This window comes from Lemur catta, chromosome 11 (assembly GCF_020740605.2).
Source record: "Lemur catta isolate mLemCat1 chromosome 11, mLemCat1.pri, whole genome shotgun sequence".
Taxonomy (NCBI): domain Eukaryota; kingdom Metazoa; phylum Chordata; class Mammalia; order Primates; family Lemuridae; genus Lemur; species Lemur catta.
Genome location: NC_059138.1, coordinates 97,866,354 through 97,894,205, shown reverse-complemented (window position 1 = coordinate 97,894,205; position 27,852 = coordinate 97,866,354). Strand labels below are relative to the sequence as shown.

At 37.9% G+C, this 27,852-nt stretch overlaps 1 pseudogene; it reads left to right on the top strand.

Annotated features, from left to right (window-relative positions):
• The window catches only part of LOC123647028, a 63,525-nt pseudogene that overhangs the window by 5,438 nt on the left and 30,235 nt on the right, over positions 1 to 27,852 (top strand).

Below are 27,852 nucleotides of genomic sequence, written 5' to 3'. Positions count from 1 at the left end.
TTAGGTTGATGTGGATGTGATTTAAGATTACCCTATTTGATTTAAAAAACTTCAGGAAAAAAAAGTAATAATATGTTTATTCATTTTCATATTTTGTAAAATCAAATTCTTAATATCCCATCCTAACTTCACTTTAGTTATTTTTCTATAAAAGTATATAACTTATTTTAATCTTTAATTTTTATTTTAATCTTTTGATATTTAATCTTTAATCTTGTTTTAATTTAACAACAACAAAAAACCAAAACCTAACCTCTGTTTTGTATTCCAACCCTAGCCTTTGATATTTAACTATAATTTAACGTTTCTCTTAATAATTTAGCTTTAATAATGTTGGTATCATCAATGATGTATTTGGTGATTTTCCTTAGATTCCTTGATGCTCTGTCATTTATTGTCCAGGTGGTCCAACCCTCCAGGCTACCCAATGACTGTAAGAATCTTCTTGGAAAGAAGTCTTCCCCAAAGAGTCATCTTCTGGCTCTTTAGAGGTGGAGCTTTATTCTTTCTAGATTTTGAGGTTGTCTCTTGGCCTTGGTGGGATAATGATATTCAGTTTCTCTTAGCTCTGTTCCTTCTCTGTTTTCTCCCATGGCTTCTTTTGTCCTCCCCTACTAACAAAAACTCGGAAGTGTTCTGTGGCCTTACTTACTTGAAGTTCTTGCCCTCAGACATTCTATCATCATTTCTGTGTTGATTACTGCCAAATATATATATTTTATAGTCTCTAAGTCCTAATTCATGTCTTCCTAAAGATTGTTATAATTGTGTACCACTGTTATCTCAAATTTCAATATACCTAATTAGTTTATTCCTACCATAATGAATATTCTTTTTTTCTGATAAAACAAGCATTATCTCAGTTACCTAGGCTGGAAACCTGAGTTTTTTGACTCATCTTTTTCTGCCTTTCTCTTTGTTCACTTGTCCCAGTTCTTACTGATTCTACCTTTGAACATTCCTATTATGGGTGTTATACTCATTTAGGTTCTCATCTCTTTTGAATTACTACATCAGTCTCCTCAACCCTTGTCTTCCTTTCTTCAGTACATCATACAGATTTCTAATATACTCACAACTGCTTTGTTATGTTGTCTTCCCTGGACAAGATCTAGCCACTCTTCACCGGTTTTTTACTTCCTTCTATGCCACAGGAGCCCCTCTCTCAGAGACTGGGCCTCTTAGTGTCTTTGACTATGAAAGCTGGTTACCCTCTATACCTTCCTCCTACTGCCCTCATTACTACTTTGCCCATTTATTATGCATCTAAGTCATCGTAGTGGATATTATGCAAGAAAAATTAGACTTCTTTGAGTGTTTTAGAGAAAGAAGTATCTGCAGTAGTACTACAAAACAATACCACATAAATACCTGTATACTCTTGAAAATCTCCATAGAGAGAGGTAACTTAAAGCTCATTCTTCTTAAGACAGAGTCTTGCTCTGTTGCCTGGGTTAGAGTGCAGTGGTGTCCTGGGAATTCCTACCTCAAATTCCCAGGCTCAACCAATCTTCCCTCCTCGGCCTCCCAAGCTGGAACTACAAGCACACCATCATGCTGGCTCATTTTTCTGTCTTTTTGTAGAGGTGGGGTCCCATCATGTTGCTCAGGCTGGTCTTATCCTGTCCTATCCTCCCATCTCAGCCTCCCAAAGTGCTAGGATTACAGGTGTGAGCCACTGTGCTCGGTCTCTAACTTTCTTTTAACACATTCAGGATACTTAATGAACCTCTATCATGTTCTGAGCATGCTTCTGGGCTCTAAGATTAAAAGAATAAATAAGACATCCCTGCGCTAACTCACGGATAGTCTCCCCAGCCCAAATTGCTGTCACCTCTCACTTGGATCCCTGCACCAGCCTCGCGATGAGGCTGCCTGAGGCCATTCTTGCCCTTCTTCAATCCATCCTCAACCCAGGGACCACAGTGGATCCTTTCGGAAGTTGAATCGGGTTGTATTACTCCCTTGTGTGAAGCCCTCTGATGGCTTCCCAATGCATTTAGAAAATTCAGACTTCTTAAGCTTGCTCACAAAGTCCTGCATAATCTGACGCCTATCCACTTCTCTTACCCTATCTTCTCCTGTCTTCACTTCACCAACCGTCCTACTTTGTTTGCGAACACACCAAGCACATTCTGCTTTGTGACCAGATGTGCTGGCTGTTCTTTCTGACTAGACTACAGTGTCCCTTTATCTTTTCATAACTGGCCCCCATCTCTCTGTCGCTTAGATCTTAGGTTAATGCCAGGCCTTTCCCTGCCACCCAGTCCAGAAAATCTGCTAATTGTATCCCTCTGTCCTCTTCCAACTCTATATTTATATTATCTCTGTTACACTCATCGCAACATGTTTCTTATTTGTCTGTCTTTTTCCTTTTCTAATCCACAGTCTTTATGTAGAATGTAAGTTCCATGAGAGCAGAGACCTTATATGTTTGGTTCATTACTGTATCCCTGCACCTAATGCACCACCTGGACCATGATAAGCAGTCACTTTTTTCAGTAATATTTGTGAAATGAAAGAGAGGTCCATGCTTTTAAAGATGCTACAGTGTAGTTAGTGACACAAATGACTAGCCCTAATAAGTGCTCTAAGAATAAGTCTCATCCGTAAATAAGTCTGTAAGTATTTATTAAGAGTTCTGGATATGCAGTTGAAGGAGCAGTTCATTCAAGATGTAGCAGAAGAAGGATAAAGTGTGCAGAGCTATCTTGAGGAGGTAACATTTGCCCTGGCTCTTACATAAAGAATAAGGGCAGACTGGGAACATTAGAACTAACTGAACAAAGGCAATAGCAAAAAGCTTCTGCTTGGGGGTATAGAAGTATGGGGGGGTGTTTGGAGAATAGTGAGTAGTTCTTTTAGAGAGGTAAGAGTAAGGGATGCATAGATGTAAAGCTGGAGCAATGGAAGTGCCAAGTTGTGAAGAATCATTCACCATGGCAACATTTTGGACTTTGTAGGAAACAGAACCTACACTGGCACAATTATGGAGAATATATTATAAAGAAAGAAGGAAAGGTAGAGAAAAGTTTGACTCAGAAAAGGGAATGCCTAAACAGTGAGCTGGGAAACAAGGATACAGATGGGATATTCAGATATGGCATGTATTTAAAATGTTTGGATTTTATTATTTCAAAATACCTTTCCTAAGGATTTATTTCACCTATCTTACAGAATTTGGTTGACCTTGCAAGCAGTGAAAGAGCTGCTCAAACAGGAGCTGAAGGTAGTAAAAACTTATGAAATACATTAGTCTTTTTTAATAGGATGCCCAGTTTAATTTGAATTTATAATAATCAAGGAATATTTTATCATAAGTATTTCTTAAATATTGCATTATAGAAATACCAAAATGGCATTTAAGGTGATAAAAAATAGCATATGTACTGAGAAACTATCAAATATTGCATGAGACTTACTTAATACTAAAAAAAATTCATTGTTTACCTGAAATTCAAATTTAACTTGGCATCCTTTATTTTAATTTGCTAAGCCTACTATAATCAAAGAAATATATTAGTCTTAATGTCTTACTGCTCTTTTATTGAATAAAAAGTACCACAGGACATGTTTAGAAACTGATAAAATAATAATAGTAATCGTTTTCTGATAAAAAAGTCTTTAACATAAAAATTAGCATCTGATCAGCATGCAGTGAGATGGGTTTTATAAAAAAATTAGCATTTGTATCTGGCTGATTATTAGCTTTGGGCTACTATAGCATCAATTAAAAAACTAAAATTATGAAATTAATAAGGTTGTATAGTTTGAAAGCCCATGAGAGTATCATGAAAATCATCTAAAGTTTGAAAATTAATAAGGAAATTAAGAAAGCGAGGTACAAAATTAATATACAGATATAAATAACTCATAAACAAAAACCAATTATATTATTTAACAAACAAAAAGACTCCATTTACAATAATGATTCAAAAGATGTGAAACCTAGGAAGGAACACAACAAAGTCTGCACAAGACTGATATAAAGAACACCTTAAATTAGACATGAAGGATACAAACAAATACTTGGAAAAATGGAAAAGCGTACTTAGATGGGAAGATTCAAAATCACGAAGATGTCAGGCCTCTCCATGTTAATTTCTAGATTTATCACAATCCTAATAAAAATAAACTAGTACATTTTTGTGTTGTTTAGATAAGGTGATTTTAAAATTTGTGTGGAAAAATAAAAAGAGACAAGATTAGCCAGGAAAATTCTGAAAGTGGAATTTAGCCCTACAAAATAGTCAAACATATTATGATACTGTAGTAATTAAAACAGTGTGAGTTGTCAGCCCAGTGGAAGAGAATAGAAAGTCCAACAAGAGTTCCAAATAGATACACAACTTAGAATATAATAAAGATGATCTTTCGATTTGTGAGGAAAAGACAGCTTATACCTGAGTTGACAGCCATTTGAAAATAAAAAAGGTTGGATTCATACATCATACCAGCGCCTTCTCTGGTTCCACTCGTGGGATCATGAGGCTCTCCAGGACCCCTCTCTTGGGACCCGTTACCCCCACCCGGGAGCACCCCAATAAAGCCTCTTTACTTATCCCTTTTAACTCTGCTTGTCTTTCTTTCTCTGGCGCCACCCACTCCATTCTTAAAACCTTGCATTTGGTGCCGAAACCCGGAAAGGGTGTTTGGCTGCGCTGACCTGCTCTGGGGTCTTGGCTGTGCCACCTCTTTCTGCAAACTCTCACATTCTGGACCAGGACCTCTGCTGACTGCCTTCCAGTCCCTGATTGACGACCTCAGCCTGGGTGAGTCACCCCATGTTATCTCAACCTGGATTGCCCACCAGGAGCCTCCGTTCCCTCCGGGAAACTGTTCCCTGTCCATTAGTCCTTCCGGAGACCTCTGTTTCCATCCAGGATCCTGGATCCCTCAGGGCTCGCGTCAGAGGTACTTCCCGGCTCTGGCCTATGATTGAGGAATTTGGGGACTCCCAATTCCTCTCTTCCCTTTTAGTCCGTGGCAGTGTAATCTGAGTGGAGACGTCCCTCTGTTTGCACTCGCCATCCAACCTCGGGCTCATTCCTGGAACGTCTGGTTGGTTCTTGGGATCCTGGATCTCTTCTCTTTGCCCACATCAGAGGCTCCCCCACTCCAGGGGCTGAGGTTACTCGGGGACGCCTGAATTCCTCTCACCCTTTTCCATGACAGCACACTAGTCTCAGGCGGAGACATCCCCACAGACTTTTGCTGCCTATGTAGCCAGGAAGGTTCCTGGCTGTTTCCCCATCCGGATTGAGGTGACATGGGTAGCCAAAATTCCAAAATTCCCCATGACATGCCTCTGGGGTGTCTGCTGGCCAATCTGAAGGCCCTGGATTTAGACATCCGGCCCAAGCGCCTCATTCTTTACTGCAACACTGCCTGGCCAATGTATAAATTGGACAATGGCTCCCAATGGCCTGAAAATGGGACTTTCAATTTCAATATTCTGCAAGACCTTGATAATTTTTGTCATAGGAACGGCAAATGGTCAGAGAACCCATATGTCCAAGCCTTTTTTTGTTTGTGCTCCCATCTTTCTCTCTGTCTGACCTGTCACCCCACACAAGTCCTCCTTGCACAGGGTCCTCCACCGCCCTCTGCGCCTTCTTCCTCTAACTGTCCACCAGGCATCTCCTCAGATGCCCCTTCTGCTTTCTCTGCTCCACCTGACTCAGCTCTCCCCTCCACTCGACCTCCACCATACCCTGATGCAACCTCTCACCCTTCCATGCTACCCAGCTGCTCACCGCTGACGTCTCCCATCAGCTATCACACTCGCTCTCGTGTAAACCCCTCCGATCAGTCTCTCCTATGTCTGTTGTGGGAGGTGGCGGGCGCCGAGGGTGTCTTATGGGTGCATGTTCCCTTCTCCCTTTCTGACCTTTCTCAGATTGAAAAGCACCTATGTTCATTTTCTAATGACCCTATAGCTTACACCAAAGAGTTCCACTACTTAACACAGGAAAGGCAGGAAATGGCGAGACTGCATGTTGAAGTGTGTTCTTGCCAGCCTCCAGGCTGCTGCCCACCATGCTGTAAATTATGATAAACTCAGGGAAATCACTCAAAGGGCAGACAAAAACCCCACAGCCTTTTCTCAGCCACCTTACAGATGCCCTTATCCAATATACCTACCTAGATCCTCCCTCCCCTGCGGGGACTACTGTCCTTGCAACTCACTTTATTACTCAGTTCTCCCCTGACATCAGAAACACAAAAAGGCAGAGGAGGGCGCTCAGACCCCTATCTGAGACCTGGTGAATATGGCATTTAAAATGTTTAATTCCCGAGATGAACAAGCAGAGGCCCAAAGGGAGGCCCATATCCACCAAAAGGCAAACCTGCAGGCCCAATCATTGGTTGCAGCCCTGAGGCTGGCAGGAACCAAGAAACCATCGACCTCGTCTAAGGCGACCAGCCACGCTCCACCAAGCACCTGCTTCAAGTGCGGTAAGGAAGGCCACCGGGATGAGTAGTGCCCGCAGCCACTTCCACCCACCATGCCTTGCCCGGCATGTGGTCAAGAGGGACACTGGAAAAGTGACTGTCCCTTGGGGCAGAAGTCTGGAGGGCCAATCCTTCCATCCCTAGACCTGCCAATGGCAGTTTTGGGTCTGGTTGCCGAAGACTGAAGAGGCTCCAACTGGACGACCCTGATCGCCCTCACCAAGCCCAGGGTAACAACCAAGGTGGCGGGTAAGGCAGTGTCCTTTCTGGTTGACATGGGGACTACCTACTCTGTCCTGCCTTCCTTATCAGGCCCTATGTATCCTTCCCAGGTGTCAGTTATTGGTATTGACGGCAATCCCTCTCGATCCCCCACCACCGGTCCCCTAATCTGTCTAATAGATGACTGTCCCATCACCCATTCCTTGCTTATCATGCCCTCCTGTCCCGCTCCACTATTGGGAAGGGACTTATTAACCAAGCTGGACACCACCCTCCACTTTTCCTCTGGAATCTACACCCTCCTTCTTCTATCACACTCCAGATTCCTCAGCTCCACCCACAACCTCTCCCGCCTTACCAAGTCCTGCATACCCCCTCTCTTCTGAACTCATAGACCCTCGGGTTTGGGATATCTCCACCCCAGTGGTGACCATACACCACACCCCCAGCTTCATTTAACTCAAAGTCCCCTCATCCTTCCCTTCCTGGCCACAGTTCCCTATTTCACCAACCCACCGCAGAGGTCTAAAACCCATTATAAAACGTCTTCTACGTGAAAAACTTTTAATTCCAACCAACTCCCCCTATAACACACCTATTCTCCTGGTAAAAAAGCCAAATGGCTCCTACCGGCTAATCCAGGACCTCAGACTCATTAATGAGGCGGTTGTCCCCATACACCCTGTGGTGTCTAATCCCTACATTTTACTCTCTCATATTCTACCATCCACCACCCACTTTTCTGTCCTGGACCTCAAGGACACTTTCTTTACCATTCTTTTAGGCCCAGCCAACTACAATCTCTTTGCCTTTATGTGGGAAAATGCTGACGCACACATGTCTTGACAGCTCACTTGGACTGTCCTGCCCCAGGGGTTCAGGGACAGCCCCCCACCTCTTTGGTCAGGCTCTCGCCCAAGATCTTCTTCAATGCCCCTTACAGCCAAGTACTGTCCTCCAATATGTGGACGATTTATTACTCTGCAGCCCCTCATACTCTGACAGCCATACACACTGCCTCTCTACTCAACTTTCTTGCCTCTAAGGGTTACCGGGTGTCACCAGCTAAAGTTCAAGTATCTGAACACACTGTTACCTTCCTCAGACTGTCTCTCACTCCCTCCTCCCATCATCTGACTGCTGATCGCCAATGGGCTCTCCGCAATCTCCAGCCTCCCACTGCTGCTAAACAAATTCTGTCCTTCCTCAGGTTTGTTAGTTTCTTCTAACACTAGATCCCCAACCTCTCTCTCCTTGCTTAACCCCTCTATGAGGCAGCACGTGATGCCTCCACTGGCCCTCTGTTAAACCCTCAGACTATCTGCCACGAATTCCTAAAACTTCATGACACTTTCCTACAAGCACCCCCTCTAAGACTCCTTCATCCTGAAAAAACCTTTTATCTTTACACAGATGAGTGCCAGGGCCTGGCCCTCAGCATCCTCATCCAACCTCTGGGACCTACTCCCATTTCTACCCCAGTGGCCTACTTATCCAAACAGCTGGATACCACAATCCGTGGCTGGCCCCCCTGTCTCTGTGCCTTAGCCACTGCTGCTACTCTCACCAGGGAAGCCCTAAAATTCTCCCTGGGACAGAACTTACATGTCTTCTCCACCCACCATTTACAGGACCTTCTAACTCACTGCTCTTTAGCCCTCGTCACTCCTTCTAGGATACAGGAATTCCATCTCTTTTTTATAAAAATCCCACCATTACTTTATCTCAATCCCCAACTCTAAACCCTGCCACCCTGCTCCCCATTCCCTGTCTATCCCTGTCCTCACACTCATGCTCAGAAATGGTTAAAACCTCCACTACCCCTAGACCTAATCCGTCAGACAAGCCACTCCCTACAGTGGACTTAACTTTCTTTGTTAATGGCAGCTCCATCACAGGTGAGGATGGCAAACGCCGGGCGGCCTATGCCATTGTGTCTGTCTCTCAGGTAATAGAAGCTTCCCATCTTCTGGAGGGCACCACCTCACACTCAAAGGCACCACCTCACACTCACTGCTCTCACCTAAGCCTCACACCTAGCCAAAGGCAGGATTGTAAATATTTACACAGACTCCAAGTATGTGTTTATGATAACTCACTGCCATGCTGCCATATGGAGAGAACAGGGCTTTCTCTCCACCAAGGGCTCCCCTGTTATTAACGCCACCCTTATCTCCCATCTCCTCGAGGCCCTTCACTTACCCACCCAATTAGCTATCATACACTGCAAGGGACACCAGTCGGACTGGTCCCTTGTCACTAAGGGAAACAACTATGCTGATACTGTCACCTGCAGTGTAACATCCCCAAAACGCCCTAGTCTGGCTCCTCTTCTTTTCCTTTCCATTCCTTCCCTCCAACCTCGCTACACTCCAGAGGAGCGACAGCCTTCTCACCCAAGGGGGATCAACCACCACTGAAGGGTGGGTCCTTCTTAAGGACGGCAAGCTGGCTGTCCCTAAGGCACAGGCCCTGGATCTCATTGGCCAGGTCCACACCTCACTACATATCAGCACTAAGGGTCTCTCCCACTTCTTACAGCCTCTATTTTCACACCCTTCCCTATATTCTCCCATCAAAACTGTTTACTCGACTGTGACATATAAGTGCCTCTGTTAACCCTCAAGGAGGCCTAAAACCCCCTGTATCCACCCACCAGATGCTTGGTCACCTTGCCAGACAAGACTGGCAGGTCAATTTCACTCATATGCCACCTCACAGACATTTCAAATTCGTGTACAGCCGACCTTTTCTAATTAGGCCTTTTCTCATTGACTATTATCTCCCAGCCCAGCCCCTACATTTTGCCTCCTATTTCCCATATCTTTCTCTCCTCAGGCAACTTCTCCGTGACAGCCCGATGACTCATTTCTCCAATGCCGCCTGCAGGAATTATCCAGAGTGACAGTAAATCAGATGCTTCTTCATGCCTACTCTCCTCTTCCAGTCACCCCTCTACCAGCCAACTCCGGCCCACAGCCCCCAGTATGCCCCTCAGAAGCAGGAAGTAGTCAGAAAGACCGCAGCGCCCTATTATCACTAAAAGGCCAGAATGTAAGTCTGGTGGTGGGCACCCCTCCCCTCCCTAATGGAAAAAGAGGAAGCCCCTCCTATTCCTCCATACCTGCCCTGAAGCTGAAACAAAGAAATTCCTCACTCTTCCGCCAAAACCTTCCCTCCAGAGAAACTCCCATCCCCCAGCCCTAAAAAGGTATATAAGCCCACCCAGACTTCTGGGAGGCGCGCCTTCTCTGGTTCCACTCGTGGGACCATGAGGCTTGCCTGGGCCCCTCTTGGGACTCGTTGCCTCCACCCAGGAGCACCCCAATAAAGCCTCTTTACTTATCCCTTTTAACTCTGCTTGTCTTTCTTTCTCTGGTGCTTCCCACTCCGTTCTTAAAACCTTACGATAACCTTTTTGATTCACTTAATAGCTGATAGCAATAGGAAGAGAGCTCCTTCTACCAGTGAGATGTTAAAAGTGGGCTCAGGTCTAATGCTAAACATAAACTTTAGCATCTGATCCTTTAATTCTAGTTTATTTTATAAACTACTGACAAATAAGTTTATCATCTAGAAAAGGAGACAAGTTTAGTTTTCATATTTGTGTAACAAATTCAGGTGTGGGACTCAAGGAAGGCTGTAATATTTATTTTGGGACAAGTAATCAGGAAACATAGTGATGGACAAACGGGGTAAGTTTATCTCAATGCATGGTTTCCAAATTTGCTTATGTTTTTCATTAGATTGAAAATTATATTTTGTGCCTCAAATAAGTGTACTGATTTCTTCCATATCTTCAAAAGCTTTTGTGATTCTTTCTATTTTAAATATTTACAAGTTGTTTTAATCTGCCTCATATAGCTTATAAAGAATTAATTTTTAAAACTGTGGCTGATTTAAATCTTCTACATTAAAAACCATGTTGTTTTGTTATGTAAAAATTCTTAATCTTTTTCTTCCTAAACTCATTTTTTGCTAAGCGGTTTCATAAATTATCGAGACAGCAAATTAACACGAATCCTCCAGAATTCCCTGGGAGGAAACGTAAAAACTCGTGTGATCTGCACAATTACACCACTGTCTTTAGATGATACCCTTACAACTCTTCAGGTGAGTTTGATTTTTATCTCAGCTTAATACGGAAGAAGATCAACCTTAAGAAGAAAAAATTACCTACTAAAATTAAACATAGGTTTGTTAAATTGATTAATACATTTGTTATAATAAAATTGATGTGTTTTCTACCAAATAGCACTCCTTAATTTAATTTTCCCAGACTTAATTTCTATCTCACCTCCATGATTTTTGCCACATCCAGCGCTATTTTACTGAAATTGACTTGATATTTTTCTTTAAATAACTCACATTTCATACTTAATGTATGATAAAAGGGAACTTTTATATGAGTCCTATCAATGAAAAACTACTATTACTTGCCACAAATAGAAGGTAACAAAAAATTGTGTGTCTACAACAAAATGATTCTTAAATTCCTGCCACCTGACTGTTTCCTTTCTTTGCTCTGTGTCAAAGGCCAGCATTTACTGTTTTAAAAAGGAAAGGAAAAAATGAGAAATGTCAGTAGGATAGCTTCCTCCAAGAAGGATTTGATGTTATCTAATGGTCACCTTCAGGTACCCACTTACAGTTACTTGTGGTACTCATTCTCTGAAAAGCATTGCTTTAGCTGTTGAGCTCTGGACCAAGGTAATGTCAGAGGTACAAAAATAGAAACTGGAGTTCCTGGCTTAACAGAATTTATGAACTCTGTGACATGGCCGATAACACTTGTCTTCTAACCTGGTTGCCTTGGATTAATAGTTAAGTGAATAATAAGTAGGATAGAGTTAAAAGGAAACAGAGAGAGACTTTTGGCTGGAAGCAAAACTTCAGAGTAGAGGGAGCATTTGCTCTGGACCTCGAGGGGTCAATGGTATCCTAATAAGCTGGTGTTTGTAGGTTCTCTGTTAGTATCTGTCTTCAAAATATCTTTTTTCTTCTGAAGACTATCAGCCAGGGTATGTTACAGAGCACTGTTATAAGAACATGGAATGTTCCCTGTGTTCAAGAGTATTAAGCAAACTAGAAAGATTGGCTTTCTTTCTTTTAAGAGAACTGAGTACAAGAAACCTAAATATTAAGTTAGAATTTGTTTTAGTGTTGAGCACTTAGCACTTTGGGTTTTGTTTTTTTTTCCCCCCAGTTTGCCAGCACTGCTAAATACATGAAGAATACTGCTATGTTAATGAGGTATCAAGTGATGAAGCTCTCCTGAAAAGATATAGAAAAGAAATAATGGATATTAAAAAACAATTAGTGGAGGTATGTATGAACCACTTATTTCAGCAAAGAGCAGAAAGTGATTTATAATGGCAATCTGCCCAAATGCTCAGAGATTCCATCTGAGTTGCTACAACTTAAGTTTAAAACAGTTTTTAACCAAGAATTAATTAATTCATCAAAATTTTAGTTAAATTTACTATAAACTATAAGATTTGGGGTTTTTAAAAATTATTTTAGATTTTCTTCTTCATCTTCAAAAGACAAAATCTGAGATTATGAAATGGGCCAGGTAGAGATATTTAAAACTTTTCATAAATACATATGAATTACATTAAAAAGAGAGGCCATGTATAGTTATTTACTACTACTTCCTATATTTTCATGTAATCCTGAGGTCCTCTTCTACCCCTAAGATAGCAATCTAATAATAAGCACAATCACCTATCATTTCAGTTCATTTTAACCATCATGGTTCCTTATTTTATAAAAATTTTATGTGTTAGTGATCTTCTCAAAAATGAGCTAAAATACCCAGTGGTGGTAATGTCAGGAGAACATCTTACCTTTACTGTGGGTATTCAAGTCTATTTTATGACTTCTGCCTATTATTCATACATTCTTGGCAATTAATAGAATTGTTATAACAGCATTATTATTTTATACATGCATATAGAATAGTAAGAAGAGCTGTATATTTCACTTTATTACAAGTTTGAGAAATGATTATGATAACTCTACTTTGGTTTTCTGCAGTTAGGCCATATGTTATTTAAAGTGAAATTAAAATTCTCATAGTGAGAATAAAAATTCACATAGAAATTTAATATTCTGTTCTTTTAAGCTACTTTGAAGGTTTTAAAATCTAGCTACATTTATTATGTTATAGGTTTCTTCAGAGACTCAGTTTCAGGCAATGGAGAAAGACCAATTAGCCCAACTTTTGGAAGAAAAAGATTTACTTCAAAAAGTACAGAATGAGAAAATTGAAAACTTAACATGGATGCTGGTAACCTCTTCTTCCCTCACATCACAACAGAAATTAAAGGTAAAATTTAAAAGATGACTGCTTAAACTTGGGGTTTGGGATAGAATTGATATTTCTATATGCTAATAATATAGTTATGCACTTATCTTGTCATACAGTATATTCAAGAAACCCAGAACATTTTGTGTGTTTGCCTACACATCAACTACACCTAAGAGGTTCATTGAAAATACCTGATTGCCACATGTAATGAATTCGAAGTCAGGAAGCCTGGAATAGAGTTAAAGAATCTATTTGAAATATGGCTCTTAATAAAGTCTAATACAACTGATTGGGTGATAGGAAACCACAGGTTTCCAGGCTATGTGGGAGTATTTTCTATTTAAAGAACAGAAATATTGATCTTGGGAAAATTGATCCAGAGTATAAATCAATGTAGTGATCAAAATTCTGGCTTCCAGTTTGTATACTTCTTGTTATTAATAGGGTAGGGGTTTATTCATCCAACAGACATTTTTGGGGGGTATGAGAGTTGTCATGGTTAAGAGAATGGCCTCTGGAGCTGGATTGCCTGGATCTGAATCCTGGTTTTGTCAATTCCTAACTCTTGATTTTGGACAATTTCTTGAATTCACTTTTTTGCTGTTGCCTTATCTGTGGGGTAGCGTGATACCTACCTCATAGGGTTGTTGTGAGAATTTAATGAGATAATACATAGAGTGTGCATAACAGAACGCTTTCCACATAGCAAATTCTCAGTAATTGTATGCTATTAACATTACTGTGAATAGGCATATGTACAAGCTGCCATGCTAGGTATACAGAAGACACTCAAGAACTGTGGGTTGACTGAGTGATGAGTAGGAAATAGACCAATGGATGGCTTAGGGAAGAATGTTTCAGGTGGAGACCTGTATGTACAAAAACTTGGGGTTGTGAAGCAGCATGATATGTATTCCTTGGACTCAAGATTTTCTGGTCTCAGGGGCATTTTAAACCACATTGAAGGATTTAAATGTGACATTATGCTAGGGAAAAGAAAAGCCATATATGTAACATCAGAATTGCAGTTTAAAAAGATGTGGCTGCTGTGCTGATCACGTTGGCTGGGCCTCCACAAGGATTGTGGCTCCGGAAAAGGAAGAAATTGGATAAATTGGAGAGCTATTTGCGAGGCAGACGCAACAGAACCTTGTGATTGGCATTTGGGGGCAGGGAAAGGGAGATGTCCAGAATGACACGGAAGTATTGCTTGCTGTCCTGGATAGCAGGTGGCAGTATTCATTGAGTAAAGGGACACTGAATGAAGAGCAGTGGAGATGCTGAACGTTTTATTTGGTACTTCTTAAGTTTGGGATGGTGGGCAGTTGAAATGCAAATACATGAAAATAAGGTAGAAGAGGTAAGATACAGTTAATCAATTTGGGCATTAACTACTTCAGATCTAAATTAAAGTGATGGGAATGAATGAGCTTCTTCAGTGAGCATGTTGAGAATGAAAATAACAGGCGGCCAAGGGCAAAATCTCAAGAAATAACTTTTCAGATGAAGGCAGAAAAAGAATCAATAAAGGAACTGGTTTAGCTCTAGAATTAAGAATGAAACAAGGTGAATATGGTAACGAAGGAAAGAGAATATCTCATGCAGCTAGTGGTCAGTGGTGTCACAGTCTTCCAAGAAGTTAAATAAGATAAAGATAGACAAAAATTCTTTACATTTAGAAACATGGAGCTCATTTTCAAATGTAATTTGAGTTATGTGGTGGGTGGGGAAAGCCAACTTATAGGGTGAGATGGCCCATAGGGATGGGGTCTCAAATACGCAGTGTATTCACCTGGGTATACATTCTGTGGTATAGCTGTGAAGCACAGAAAATGGGGGAAATAATTTCAGGATATTGACTTCAAGTGTCAAACATGATTAAAATAATGATGTGGAATCTAAGATGATGAGATGAGAAGCAAGAGGGAGCTGGCCAGAAGAAAGTCATATAACAAGGGACTAGAGTCCCTGGTAAGATAAATTGCTGTAATGGGATTAACCCAACAAATGAGTTGGAAGGATGGCAACTGGAGGAACAGCAGAAGGTCTAAGATTTAGGTTTATGAGTTTCAGATAATGACAAGGTCCAGGGGTGGCATTGGGAGCAAATGAGGTTGAGCTAAAGGTTATGGGAGTCAAGGATGTTTATATGACTGGGCTTTTGCAGAATGGGCTATGGAAAGTGCTGATCATTTCAAGCAGAAGGGCAGTGTGTGGAGAGGCTTGAGAGAGCACATAGTATGTTCTGGAGACAACAGATAATCTGGAGAGGCAATGTGGTAGGGTAGGCTCTGAACTTGTAGGCATGAGCTCAGCCACCAACTGGCTGTACAACCTTAAACAATTTCTCCAAACTTGTTGGGCACCCAGCTCATATATTAAAAGGATCTAGTAAGAGAACGTAACCCATAGGGCTGTTGAGAGGATCACATAAGATGAGATGGTGTGTGTACCTAGTAAAGGGGCAAGAGAAGAGTGGAGACTGTGAAACCTGGAAAAACACACACACTTAAGAGTCAGGCAGAGGAATAGAACCAGCAAAGCAGAGTGAGTAGTAAGGACAGCCAGCTGGGTAGGATCAGAAGTCGGAAACAGAGGGGTCCCTAAAGGGATGAGGAGCCAATGGATAAATGATGAGAGAGAACAAAGTAAGAAAAAAAGAAAATGGTAGCTAGAGCGAAGTCTTACTTATTTTTTTAAAAAAAACCCAGCCAGAGAGGCTTGAGCATTTGTGAAGCAGAGAGGAGGGACGGAGTCAGTGGAGATGACAGAGGGACAGATAACTGAAGGAGCAAATCTCAAGAAAGAAAGGAAGGAACGAGGTCAGGGGCACTGTCAGAGGCATTTGATTTACCAAGGAAACTGGAAGGGAGTTGGCATTGTGAAGTACCCTGTGAAAGATTTATTTCCTGAGGGAAGTTCAGATGGGCTACCTGTGATATTATCTGTAATCCATTCCTTCCCAGTTAGGGCTGGTACCCACAGGGGTTGCTATGGTGATGGCAGCAGCAGCTGTCCCTCCTGTATAATGACAGATTGTTTAAATGGCTGTAAGTCAACAACTTACTTTCAAATAAGTCCCAAAGAAGCTTGTAAGTAACACTTCAAATAAAAAATGAAATTTAAACAGTAGTTTGATCATATTATTATACTGTGGGGTTAAACACTCATTTGAAAAGTTTGAGCATATTTTCTGATTTTGGGATGTCCTTAGACTAGTAAGATATCAAACTAGGCTCAATAAAAATTCTACCAAGTGAGTGGCTTTCAAAAATAGAAACTAGTTACCTTGGTTGAAACCAGACCTCTGTGACATAATTTTGATTTTTATTTCCTTTAGGCTAAAAGAAAACGAAGAGTTACTTGCTGCCTTGGCAAAATTAATGAAATGAAGGACTCAAACTATGCAGGTGGATTTCAAATGCCAACAACTATAACAACAAAAACACATAAGCCTGCTATAACTTTATTAGGAGAAATTGATGAATGTTATTTCTTTTTCAAGTGAATCTACTTGTAATTATAAAATTATAAAAGCCTCCTTATAAAGAGAACCTAATTATAATTTAGTTAATGTGATAAACATGATTTTTAAATAAAGTGTGTGTATTCCTGATGTGATTACAATGGAGACTATGCTAAAAATAAGTAATTTTAAGATAGTAAACATTTATGAAGTTCTTTATTAATTCTAAGTCTCTTAAGAATGATGCACTTTAGGGGAAACACACAAGAGAAAGGTGTTTTTGTTTCTTTGTTCTAATCATTATCCAATTAAATTACTAAAGATATAACATCTACCTTAAACATTGCTAATCTTGAAAGGGTGGCATTTACATAGGAATCTGTTTCAAAATTATGTCTCCAACATTATAATCTACTTTGGGGAGCATTTTAAAATCTACTTACAGGGACCAAATTTCAAAGTCAGAATTTGTCCTTTTTAGCTGTATTTCATTAAGGATCTTATATTTTATCACTCATTCATACCAGTTATCTTAAGTCACACAACAAAAGAAAGACCACATCTGTTAATGTATTTTGGGCATTCATACTCTAAGCATGTATTAGCTAATTTGAGCTTATTATTTATTACCTCTGATTGAATTTTTTAAGAGATCTTTGACTTAGGAATTTCAATAAATATGTTTATGGATAAATTTCTTTTTCCCCTAATTACAGCTCTCTGTTCAGAGTCTGATTTTTGCAGTAACACTCTTGATACGTTAAGTGAAATAGAGTGGATCCAGAAACAAAGCTGCTAAATCAGGTAATTCAATGATTTTATAGAACATAATCTTTTTGCTCTTTTTAAAATTCTTTTCTGATTAGATTTTGTTGTTGTAGCACATTACTAGCTCTGACTTAATTTCAGTAACAATTATGGCACTGAAGAAGACTTCGCTCACTTTTTATATTTATACTTGATACCTATGAGGCATCTAGAGGAAGGCTAAAAATTTCATAAGGCAAGTGTGTACTAATAGGTAAACTTTGCTTCTAGCTCTTCGTTAGCAGACTTTGGTATCTATGATGTCTGTGAAGTTTCTGTTTTACCTTAGGAAATACCATGAGGATAAAAACATTGATTTTAAAAGTGTCAAAATTCTCAGGCAGATAGAATGTATAGATCGATACATTAAGGAGGGGTAATTTTTCCAGATAATACTGATAAAGATAGGTAGTCTGATCAAAACTTTAAGAAAGAAGGAATACTGTGGTAAATAATAAAATAAGTTTAGATTCCATGTTTACTTTCTAGATTGTTCATGTTCAAAGACACATAGTTTAATGTATTTGTTAAAGGAAATTTCATTTTTATTTTGGAATACAATTGCAGTGCTTCTTATTATCATTAGTTAATGCCTATAAAGTACCTAGACAAAGTGCTTTTGTGTTCCTGAGACATACTCTAAAGGTTTTTGTTTTTTAAAAAATCCCTGGTGTAAGCTTTTTTTTAATCTTGTAGTATAACTCTTTCTCATCATAGTAGAGAAAGTAGGGATAGGCCTCTTTGAGTACGGTAAAACATAGCCATACTCAAACCCATACTATTAGTTTTAGAAGTCAATAAATGATATCTGTTTCCCTTCCTGAATTCAGAGCCATCTGAAACATAAAATAGGATTTGGGGAATTAAATTATCAGCTTTATTACTGAGGAACTTGAGGATTTGTAGCCAAATAAACTTTCCAATATGCACCCTGCCTTCCCAGTTGAACTGTGCCTGTCAGGCACAGGCAAACATGATTTAGTTATATGATTTTTTTTATTCTACTACTTTCAAAATAATCTATTCTAAGTGAGTCACTTTACCAAAATGTAGACCATTAGAAAGTTATTAAAAAAAAAGAATGGCTTAAACCACCAAATGAATGAAAGTTAAATTAAATAATTAATCCAAATTTTAGTTAATGAAACAAAGCATGTATGAATAGAATTCCCTCTGATAGGAAAATCTGTTTTTGTTTATAATAGGAAAATGTAGAAAGTGAGTTGAACTCACTTCGTGCTAACTCTGATAACCTGGTATTACACTATGAACAACTAAGAACAAAAAAGGAAGAAATAGAATTGAAATTAAAAGAAAAGAATGACTTAGATGAATTTGAGGCTCTGGAAGGAAAAACTAAAAAGGATCAAGAGGTCAGAGAGATAGAAAATGGGAAACTACTCTAAAGAATACTTTTTAAAGAAGTATCATTCTCTTTTTTGATAATGTAAACATTTATTAAATTTTATTTTTAAATTCACAGATAAGATTATGTTTTTATTGTGTACAGCATGATGTTTTGAGGTATTGCGATATGGCTAATCTAGCTAAATAACAAATCCACTGCCTCATATAGGTATCATTTTTGTGGTGATAGCACATAACATCTACTTTTTACAGGTTTTAAGAATATAATATATTGTCATTAACTATAGTCATCTACTGTACAATAGATCTCTTGAAATTTATTCTTCCTATCTCACTGTACTTACGTATCATCTGACCAAGATTTCCTTGTTCCCCTTCCTCATAACCACTGTTTACTTTCTCTTATGAGAGATCGACTTCTGTAGGTTCTGCACTTGTGTGAGATCGTGTGGTATTTGTCTTTCTCTGACTGGCTTAGTTCACTTAACATAATATTCTTCAGGTTGATTCATATTGTTGCAAATGGCAGGATTTCATTCTTTCATATGATCAATGGTAGTGCATTGTGTCTATATACCAAAATTTCTTTATCCATTCTTCAGTTGATGGACACTTAGGTTGGTTCCATGTCTTGCCTATTGTGGATAGTGCTGCAATAAACATGAGGGTGCAGAGCTCTCTCTGACATACTGATATAATTTCCTTTGTGTGTATGCCCAGTACTGGGATTGCTGGATCATACAGTAATTCTATTTTCAATTTTTCGAGGAACCCTCCTTCTATTATCCCTACAATCCCACCAATATTATAAAAGAGTTCCATTTTATCCACATACTTGCCAAAATGTTCTCTTTTATGTTTTGGATAATAGCCATTCTAAGTTGAGGTAATACTTTATTGTGGTTTGGATGAGCAATATTGAGCATTTTTTCATGTACCTGTTGCCCATTTGTATGTCTTCTTTGGAGAAACATTTCTTCAGGACTTATCCCCATCTTTTAATAGGGTTATTTGATTATTTGGATTTTTGCTGTTGAGTGTTTTAGGTTCCATATATATTTTGGACATTAACAGTTGGTCAGATGTATAGTGTGAAAATACTTTCTCCCATTCTGTAGATTGTCTCTTCACTCTGTTAATTGTTTCCTTTGCTGTGCAGAAGCTTTTTAGTTTGATGTAATCCCATTTGTCTATTTTATGCTTTTGTTACTTGTGATTTTAAGGACTTTATCCAAAAAATTCTTGCCAAATATTCTTTCTCATTAGTGGTCTGTTTAGATTTTTTAGTTCTTTGTAATTCATTCTTGGTAGGTTACAGAAATTTATCCATTTCTTCTAGATTTTCCAATTTGTTGGCATATAATTATTCACAGTAGTCTCTCATGATCCTTGGTATTTCTGTGGCTTCAGTTGTACTGTCTCCGTTTTCATCCCTGTAGCTAAGCCCTTTGAGAAATGAAGCTGTTTCCAGGTTTAAACCTGGGAGTGCAATTGCCAGCTCTGTCACCTGTATGTTGCTAGGCACTCTCAAAACAACCCTCCTAGGTCTGGGGCTCCACAGGGGTTTCACAACCTCCTGTCTGAATCCAAAGTCTCCCACAGAAAGTTTTGTGTGTAATGGGTGCAGAATTCTCATGGGGGGATAGAAACAGGTAACCTCCTGTTCCGCCATCTTCCTGATATCGCTCAGAAGTATTCTCTGAAAGATATTTATTTCTAAGATTGAGATATTCAGTATCTAACCATTTTTTCAGATGTACACACAGTTTAGAGAACGTAAGAAATATTTAATTCATTTATGTTGTTTTAAAAATAGTTGAGTCAGATTTGTTTCCCTTGTGCTTACACAAGAGAAGAAAGAATTAAAAGTATCTATGGGAGAGGTTGCTGTATCTGCATCTTGGCAGATTTATCTTGAGGAAATAGTTTCCTTATAGTTCCTATATTATCAATATTTAATTTATCGAGCATGCCATAAATGCTGCCTAGAGGATAGCTATTTCCTGCTCAGACCAATATGAATTTTAATATCTAGTTGACTGTTTTTTATATGGATGTTGCATATTAATGGATTCCTTTTCCTTAGAAAGAAAGTATATTCCTAAATAGTTAAAACATTAGAATAACAGGAGAAGCTGATTTTGCATATTTTATTTTTCTTTCTTCATGTAAAAGAGTTATTGTGAAAATTAGTATACCTAATATGAAATAGTTTCAATGGAACTTTTAGAAATAAAGCATATGACTCATTTTCTAAGTATGTAATATTAATATGAGGCCACATGTTAAGAGACCCTAATCCAGAAACTATCAGACTATAGAATCACAAATCATCTAAAAGTTTTAAGGGACTTCTTAGTGCAATGTATCCTTAACCTGGAGTCCATAGACACTATGAAATCATTTTATAAAATTTTTAAATGCCTATTTATTTTTATGAAACACGAAACCACACCTGTTATCAGATTTACAAAGTTATCCATGAACCAACCCCCCACGATATATGAGCCAGTGCTTTCATGTAGTTAAAATATGAGTTAATTTGCAGCTACTTTTTAGATTTCTGTTAATCCTAAAGGACATTCTCCCTCTTCCCTCAGTATCATTGCTTACTTTCCCACCCTCTTTTTCTTTTTAAAGGAAAAAAGAATTCTGTGCCAAAGCTATTATTTCCATTCTTCCTATAAATTAAAGTTAGTCCTACATTTCACAGGTATGATATTCAGAGAGGTAAGAGTCTATAAGTTCTCCACAGGGTTTCATTTAACTTGTTTTAAAATGTACTTATTAATAAAGTGAAAAATGTCATGAACAGAAAGTTGGATTTCAATCCATAAAATTGGGTTTTATTGAGGGAGGTGGCTTAGAGTTTCGGTTAAGAGCATAGTCTCTAGAGCAAAGCTTCCAGGATTAAAGCCCTAGTTTTGCTACTTACAAACTCACTGCGGATCCAAACCTATCATGAATTATTGGCAAGGCCTTGAGCAAGTCATTGAATCTCTCATAGTTTCCTGTATTTCTCCACCTTTGAGAATAGAGACCAGGTGCTCCATAAGGTCCATTCTGACTTCAAAATTTCATCTAATTTTTGCATATTTCCTATTGGTAATAATAATATTACATAAAATTATGGGCATAAGTATGGCAACAATTTATCTAATTTTTTTCTCACATCATTAATATATCTAGTTGATAATGAAAACTGAAGCTCATTGAATTGGGTCAGCACATTGAGAGATTACAAAATACCACAGGGTATATAACTTCTTTCACATCCCCACATTTCCTCCATTTTAACCCCAGTTGAGGAGGAAATTAATCCTGCTCCCTTCATTTTTAAATGGACACAAAATTTAAGGTTACCTAAAATATTATGTAATAGAGACTTACCCTGTTCAAAAACAGTCTTGCAGTATCTATTCCATGTTACTAAAACTGTAAGTCTATGTGTAAGCAGCAAAATATGTTCCAAAACCTGCATTTTGGGCAAGAGTGTAACCAAAGGAAGTAAAAGTCAAATTATGGCAGTAGGACGCGTGGTCATTTTCCTGGTTTTACTGAGGGTTTTGTCAAAAATTATCAAAGCTTTGGGTAATTTTCAAGTGGGAATATAGTAACATAGGATGCTTAAATAGTAAATTTTAAAGGGAAGCATAAAAAGATCAAGTGTCATCACGCTGAGGAACAAGAAAAATCTTAACCATTTACCTATTCTAATCTGGTTTATTTAATTTTATAATTTTCACAACTTAGAGATTTAAATTAAATATTTCATTTCTCCTGCTGAATATTATAGTTGGAATCTACAATATTTTCTTATGTAGCAATGGGTTAACTCCTGATACGATCATGTGTTTAAATCATTTTTGGTTTTCACACACTTTCTCTTGCTCAGCAACTTAAGCAACATGTCATTGGAAGACTACACTTTTATCTTCACAAAAGTTAATATTTTCTGTATATAGGAACCAAACTTAAGATGATGTGCTATTTCCGATGAGAAGTAGGAGAGTTTTTCTTTCTAAATGGTTATTTCCTAAATGTTTTCAAAAGTTAAGATTATTTGGTCCTTCTTTATTGCTAAATGTGATTTTCTTATCCAGACAGAAAAAATAGGAAAGAAAAGGTCAAGAATGGAAGACAATTTAAATTATAACTAGTACAAATGTTTGAGACTGTGCTGTACAATATGGCAACCGCTAACCATATGTGGCAATTAAGCACTTGAAAGGGGGCCTGTCTAAATTGACTTAAGTATGGGGAAAAGAATGTAAAATATTTCATTTATGTTTTTCTAATGTATATGCTAGAAAATTTTGAATTACATATGTGACTCACATTATCTTGCTATTGGACAGCACGGACCTAAAGTAGGAATTTCAACATTATTACTAGTCTGAAATCTAAAACCAGTCAGGACAGAATTAAACATCCAGAAAATATTATTTAAACAGGACACTATTTTCTTAAATTTCTTACATACTGTTAGAATTTGCTTTCACTCTGTATGTGCTCATTTGATTGAGAAGATTAAATACTTCTAAGGGAAAATGTGTTTATCCTTGGTAAGTTCTGGTTTATTTGTTTTGAACACAACAAATTTGTACTCAAATTTTTAATGCTACAGGTATTTTGATAGAAAGGCAACTTTAATAGAAATACTTATATCTTTATACTTTTACACAGTTGAATAACATAAAGCAATAGCAGCATCTTTCCAATATTTCCTGTAGAATAAATCCAGTTGATAATCCCATACCTCTATAGCTTTGATGAACAATAATAATATTGTAAAGGGACTATATGAAACGACCCTAGTCTAAACCTAGATTCCAAACCAGAACTTGTTACAAATTATGTCAGTGTAGAGCCAGATGGATAATTCATGTGAAGAAAAAACCTCTTTATAGCATTAATACATTTCTACGCTTAACTTGCCAAAAACAAAAATCTATTAAAAGTGCATTTTTTAAAAGTTTCATTACCACTTCACTACCTCCTCAAAGTGGTGCATACTAATTTGATATTGGCATTGTTGTAGCTTTAACAGATAACCATTGGGGTCATGCTGAAATTGAAATTTTTTTTCTTATTTGCTTGTTTTATGGGGTTTTGGTGATTATTTTTTATATTTTTAAATAATGAGGTACTCTATTATATAGTAGCTTAAACAGTTGATCTCTCAGTCCCTTCTAATTGGCTTGGATGATTCTGAAGCAGGGAATGATTGCTATCTTTTTTTGTTTTTGTTTTTATGTTTTTTGGTGAGTTTTTTTTTTTTTTTTTTTTGCTTTGTTAACTATTGGTTGGCTCTATTGCCTGTTCACATGCTCTTACAGATGCAGCTAATTCATGAAATTTCCAACTTAAAGAATTTAGTTAAGCATGCAGAAGTATATAATCAAAATCTTGAGGTGAGCATTCATGTTGGTAATTCTATTGATAAGTAACTAGAAGTATAAAACATGCAACATATATAATTGTCCATGATTTCAGAAAATAGAGGAATTATTTTTGAAATATTAATAACTTTGAATTTTACTATGAATTTAAATTGGTATATACAAGTTCTTTTTTAATTCCTTAGAATTGCAATCGGATGCTAAATCATGTTGCCCTCTCCTTTGGTTCTTTTAGAATGAACTAAGTTCAAAAGCAGACCTGCTTAGAGAAAAGGAAGACCAGATTAAGAAGCTACAGCAAATCATAGCTTCTCAGCAGTTAGAAAATATGGAATTGCATTTGTCCTACTCATTGGTAAAAATCAGGTTTATTTTGTTATGTAATCATGTTGGCATTTATAGTATACCATCATCATAGCAAATGCTTATATTGCATTGCTGTAATCAATTTACATATATTTCATTTAATTTGTCAATAAACCGTATGAGAAAGTGACTATTAGTATAATTAAATGCCATTTTTACAGATAAGGCAACATTCATAAAGAGTTGATCATATTCTTTGAAGAAATGTAAGGAAGTTAGGGACAAGCTTCCATTAAAAAGAAATCATTTTAAAAGATTTGGATTTTTTCAATTGTTTTATTCTAATTCATGGAGAAGTATATAGTCAAGATCTTAAGAGGAACACATATCAGAATTGATAAGTAACTGAAGCTATAAAATACATAAGTAATGGAACATGACTTCATAAAATTTATTAATTTAATTAACAGATATTAATGCATTCTCATAATTTAAATAACTGTTTTAACAGTTTAGCGAGTAGTTTTTCAGAATTTTATATCTCTAGATTTGAGTTGACTTTAACATTAAATAACACTGAATCTGGTGGTGAAATTTATAATCTCTTATCAATTTGCTTTCAGTCTGCCCAGTTACTTCAATAATGTATCAGTTTAGTTCTAGTTTTTAACACCCTTTTTTAAGGCAACAATTTCTACCTGGGGTTCTTAAACTATTCTGTTCTTTTGTTTTCATTTGAGTTTTTCAGAGTACTTTTTGTTACCTTCTATTATATTTTTTTTTTGCCTTCTATTTGTCACAAATGTTTCTCTTTAAAAGGGTTCACACCGGTTTACACCACACTATTCTGAGAGCCTGGGTAGGAAGGCTCTTTCATATGTTTCTGGAATATCCATTCATAGCGTGGCAAGCAGAATTGCCCAGTTTTTTCCTTATTAATTCAATTGATTTATTCCTTCATTCATGTATTAATTTATTGCCAAAGACGCATTGTTGAATTCATGTAAGCTAAAGTCACTTTAAAATGCCACTGCTCTATAAAAATGAAGCTGTGGATTTTTTCATGTATTTTTTTTCCAGCTTATTATAGGGGTACAAAAGCTCAGGTTGTATATATTGCTCATGTCCCATCCATACCCCTGAGTCAGAGCCTCAAGCGTGTCCATTCCGCAGACAGTGCGCCTGGTGCTCACCATGTAGTCATACTTCTGGCCCCTCCCCCCTCCCCCCACCTCCCCAAGTCAGCACCTTCAAATATGGCCATTCCCCAGATGGTGTGCAACACACTCATCATGTAGGCATACACCCATCCCCTCCCCCCACCCCCTGCCTCAGTCTGATATCCAGTTGGTATCATTCCCTAATATGCATTTAGGTGATGATCAGGGAAACCAATTTTCTGGTGAGTACATGTGATGCTTGTTTCTCCATTCTTGGGCTACTTAATATAATGGGTTCCAACTCTCTCCAGGAGAAACAAAGAGATGTCATATCACCATTATTTCTTATAGCTGAGTAATACTCCATGGTATACATATACCACAATTTACTGATCCATTCGTGAATTGATGGGCACTTGGGTTGTTTCCACGTCTTTGCAATTGTGAATTGTGCTGCCATAAACATTCGGTTGCAGGTGTCTTTTTCATAGAATGACTTTTGTTCTTCTGGGTAGATGCCCAATAATGGGATTGCTGGATCGAATGGTAGGTCTACTTGAATCTGTTTAAGGTATCTCCATATGGTTTTCTATAGGGGTTGCACTAGTTTACAGTCCCACCAGCAGTGTATGAGTGTTCCTGTCTCTCCGCATCCACGCCAACATGTATTGTTTTGGGACTTTTTGATAAGGGCCATTCTCACTGGGGTTAAGTGGTATCTCATTGAGGTTTTGATTTGCATTTCCCTTATGATTAGAGATGCTGAACATTTTTTCATATGTTTGTTAGCCATTTTTATATCTTCTTTTGGAAAGTTTCTATTCATGTCCTTTGCCCACTTTTTGATAGGGTTGTTCGATATTTTATTACTGATTTTCCTGAGTTCTAAATATATTCTTGTTATCAGTCCTTTATCTGATGTGTAGTACACAAAATTTTTTTCCCATTCTGTAGATTGTCTGTAGGTACCCTCATGACTGTTTCTTTGGCTGTGCAGAAGCTTTTTAATTTGATCAGGTCCCATTAATTTATTTTTATTGTTGCTGTGATTGCCTTAGGGGTCTTCTTCATAAATTCTTTGCCTAGGCCAAAGTCTGTAAGAGTCTTTCCTACATTTTCTTCTAGAATTCTAATAGTTTCCCACCTAAGGTTTACGTCTGTTACCCACTGTGATTTGATTTTTATGAGAGGTGAAAGCTGTGGGTCCTGTTTTAGTTTTCTACATGTGGCTATCCAGTTTTCCCAGAACCATTTATTAAATAAGGAATCTTTTCCCCAGAGTATGTTTTTGTCTGCTTTGTCAAAGATTAGATGGCTATATGAGGATGGTTTTATATTTGGATTTTCTGTTCTGTTCCACTGGTCTGTGTCACTGTGCTTGTGCCAATACCAATCAGTTTTAATAATCACAGCTTTGTAGTATAGTTTGAAGTCTGGAAAATTAATACCTCCCATTTTGTTTTTATTGCTTAAAGTTGCTTTTGTTAAATGGGGTCTTCTCTGGTTCCATACAAAGCGTAAAATTATTCTTTATATATCTGTGAAAAATGACGTTGGTAATTTAATAGGTATTGCATTGAATCTGTAGATAACTTTGGGCAGTATAGACATTTTAACAATGTTTATTCTTCCGATCCACAAGCATGGTATGGTTTTCCACCTATTTACATGTTCTGCGATTTCCTTCCTCAGTGTTTCGTAATTCTCCCTATAGAGATCCTTTACCTCCTTAGTTAAATATATTCCTAGCTATTTTATTTTCTTTGTTGCTATTTTAAAGGGTATTGAGTCCTTAATTTGGTTCTCCGTTTGACTGTTATTGGCATATATGAATGCTTCTGATTTGTGTGTATTGATTTTGTATCCCAAGACTTTACTGAATTCATTGATCAATTCCAGGAGTCTCCTGAGTGAATCCTTGGGGTTTTCTAGATATAACATCATATCATCAGCAAAGAGTGAGAGTTTGATCTCTTCTTTCCCTATTTGGACTCCCTTGATTCTGCTCTCTTGCCTGATAGTTCTCGCAAGGACTTCCAATACTATGTTGAAAAGTAAGGGGGACTGCGGGGAGTTAGCTACACTCCCCGAAAAGAGGTTTTATCTCTTTTTTTGGATCAGGTCTCTAAGTTGACCACGCCAGTTTGCAGGGAGTTAGCTACACTCCCAGCAAAGAGGTTTTTTCTTCCAATCAGGTCTCTCAGGCAGGGTTCATTGCAAAGGATTAAAAAATAGTAGGAAACAGAAATAATAATAATAATACACAGAGCCAAAGATACAGTTTATAAAGTAAAGGTTTATGCAAATAGATAAAAGCAGGGTATCTGGATGGGGATATTTCCTCCCACTAGA